Here is a 3,730-nt window from a genome sequence, read left to right as displayed (position 1 = left end):
CAAAGGAGAGGAGCAATTTCTCAGATTCCCATATTCTGAAACACACTCACCAGGGATAATTAGCCCTAGAAAGTGAAGTACCATGTTACCTGGAGCACAAAATCACCCAGAGTTATAACCTCTGCGCCACTGGCTAAGCTCATTCACTGAAAGGCTAGTTTCCAGGACTGGGTGATTTAAATTCATACTTCTGCAAAACTACAGATTACTATATGTCACGTACCTTTAATATGAATGGTAAAATCTTGACTCATGCAAACTGAATTCTTGCATGCCAAGGGTCTGCTCTATGTCTGCCTCTTTAGAAGTAAAAGTTTAAATAAGAGAACTGTGGTGATAAGGTATGCAGACAACATTTGTCTTAATCCAAGAAGCCCAATGTAGTCATTGGTTTATTAAGTATGTACTAACCACCTAACATGTTTAAGGAACATTGCTACATACTTCTCGTGATTAAAAATATATATGAGATAGAACCTTAATTGAAATACATTCCCTAATTATATAAAGTCTGCCATATTTTCCAGAAACAAAGTCAAGAGCTTAATTTACCTAATGCCAAGATTTCAGACTTTTAAAGTGAAATATGTAGTGTTTTAACTGCAACCATTATTTTTTAAATTGTCCTTCATACAATACCTATTTTTTGTTTTTATGGGTTTTTTTGTTTGTTTTTGTTTTTTTAAAGATTCCATCTATTTATTTGACAGAGAGACACAGCGAGAGAGGGAACACAAGCAGGGGGAGTGGGAGAGGGAGAAGCAGGCCTCCCGCCGAGCAGAGAACCCGATGTGGAGCTCGATCCCAGGACCTTAGGATCATGACCTGAGCCGAAGGGACTGGGCCACCCAGGCCCCCCTACAATACCTATTTTTTGTAAATAACTACTTCACAAAGGTATTTCCTTTGATATAATTTCTAGGATTTGATTTCAAAAACTCAAGGGAGGGGAAAAGCGAGTGGGACTGGATGACACAAGAATAGCTATGATTTGACAATTGTTAAAGGTGGCTGGAGGTACATGGGAGTTTGTTATATTATTCTATTGTTTTATTACATTTGAAATTTTATGTAGTAAAAAGTTTTTTTAAAAGAAGTATATTTCTTAATTATGTCAATTTATGTTGATTAACTTTTCCCTTGGTATCCATTCCCACAGCAGCCATGTCCAGTAAATATGGCTGAAACGCCTACCAAATTGATCCTGAGGAACTTCCAACCAGGTGGCTAAACAATGCAGAGGTCCCATTCTGGTGCACCGATGATGGAATAAATTGATTAACTCTGCCAAGACCCATAATTTAATCATTTAGCCAAAGACAGAGATACATACATCTAGATTAACCAAGAAAAATGGTGTAGATAAACTTCAGCTGTCCTAATAACCAGTAAATTGTAATGCTACGTAACTAATCCAATTTGGTCATTGTGATGGCCAGGCCATCACTATTACAGAGGATATTACGGGATCTGCTGAAGCATCAGTAAGACAATCTGCACTTTTTTTTTTTTTTTTGCATTGTCCCAACGGCAATGAGCTAGAGAAAAAATAACAATCATAGCCTTCAACCCGCTAGGAAAAAAAATGTTTTTGCTCAGCTTGTGTAGTGAGAGGATTAAGATTAAAATACAAACAGTTAATATGATGTCTATTTTAGAATGGCCATATGGTTTCTTTCCTATCATGTTCACTTAATTTTCCCTTTCCTTTTCTCCTATTCCATCATAAGCAGAATTCTGGCATATTTAATTCAATTAATTCCTAACAATCCCTCATGTAAGCAGACCCCACATAAAACAGAGTATGTTAAATATTACAATCAAATCTTTAAAGTCTTACAAACAATAGATCTTCTAAATATGCTGCTAAAGGTTTAGCTGCCTATTTCAAATAATTTCACTAACACATTCACAGTATAAATAAATTCTGTTTAAAAGAAAAGCTTTAATAATGAATATACTGCAGTTAAAAATGACACAAGGCTACTAAGCATTGCACACTGCCACCTAGTGCTAATGTCTTTTTAACTCTAAATGCGCAATGAATGTCTTCAAGAAAGTGGAAATGCTCGATTTTAAAGCAAATTTATCTAGAAAGATAGATTTGAAACATAGTTATTTGTAATTAATTCAATATAAGAAAGCTAATAAAAATAAATGAAATTACACATACCAGAAAATCAGCCCTGTCTCTCATAAATTTACGTAAGAAAGATCTGATTAGATTAGTAAATATAAAAAGCTACAGGTTTTGTTAATGAAGACATGAAATGTTTGGGGTTTTTTGTTACTTTTTAATACTGTTCATCCAGTATGCAACATATTCTATTATGAATGTGATGTATGCTGACGATCTAAGTGGAATATGTGTTTAGCTGGCAAGTCTGACATACAAAGAAGTTTGAAAAGGCATCATAGGATGTTAAAAATCACTAATGATACTTGCAAGCTTTCTTAAGGACATAGCTCTAATCTCACCTCATCTACAGGTTATAATTTCCATTTCAGATGCCACTGGTTTTTAGTTCTACTTTATTTTCCCAGAGGTGAATAATTTTTTGTGTGTTTCAGTTGTGCTAATCGCTAGAGGTCATCTCTGATCAGTTTGGTCTACTTAATACACATAACTACCTATTTTAAGAGCTGAAGTGAAAAGTGAAAGACTCGTATTTCGGTCAATTAGGTTCTTCATAGTGAAAAATAATAAGAGGGTTTCTTTAAACCATTTTACTTAACTTTTTCAAAATCACACTTGTTTTTGAGAAACATAAAAATCTCAGGTTCTCCTAAAGTACTTAAAATTTATAAATAAAAGATATATTAAAAACAATATATGGAAATTTTTAAAAATTCTATTTTTAGCTTGATCTCAGAAGATACTTTTCAATGTTGTCGTTACTCCAATAATTCAAAATCAGCATGAGTATTAAGGCTGCCTGTATATCCTATAAACTTTTCCATCCTTGGAAATGTGGACAGTAGAGAACGTCATTCAGTGATTTCAGCATTAGGCTGTTGCATTGTTTCATTTTAATAACCAGACAGGCATGGAAAAATAGATAGATGATAGACAAATGCATGTAAAGAAACAAAGAAGGGAGAAAGCGAGAGAAAGAAGGAGGGAAGGAGAAAGAATTTTTCCTTTAAGGGAAGGGTTACCTCCATCCCCTTGAAATCACTAATTTAGATAATTCCCAAAGGAATCTTTGATCAAAGCCACATGATCTAGAAAACTTTTCAGGATCTCCTTTAATCAGCTTAACCAAATGACTACTGCCAAGTCTATTTCACTTAGTTCTATTAAGGCTACTTTGAGGCTCTTAAGGCTATTTTGAGGCCTTCATCACATAATCAAGACACCTAGTTGATAAGGCTGCCCAAGGCAGAAGAAAGATTTACTCTAAACATTGCAATTTAAGAAACTCAGTTTGGAAAATATGATTTAAGAACACATATTATATTGAAATCCAACTCTTCACACTATGTTGGGATTACATCTATCATGACATCTCAATGTTTAGTAAAATTAGAGTAAAAAAATCTAAAATTGTAACTCCTAGATATTCCACTGGCCTGGTATATCATCTATAACAAGATAATTCCAGGAAGTAAGATAGTGGTTACAACTATGCCTGATATAAGAAAAACCACTGCAATTGCAGATATATACACAACATAGTTACTATATTATATTATATTATATTATATTATATTATATTATATTATATTA

This window comes from Mirounga leonina, unplaced genomic scaffold (genome assembly GCF_011800145.1).
Source record: "Mirounga leonina isolate KUSES-001 unplaced genomic scaffold, KU_Mleo_1.0 Mir_176, whole genome shotgun sequence".
NCBI lineage: Eukaryota > Metazoa > Chordata > Mammalia > Carnivora > Phocidae > Mirounga > Mirounga leonina.
This window is presented reverse-complemented; position numbering follows the sequence as displayed.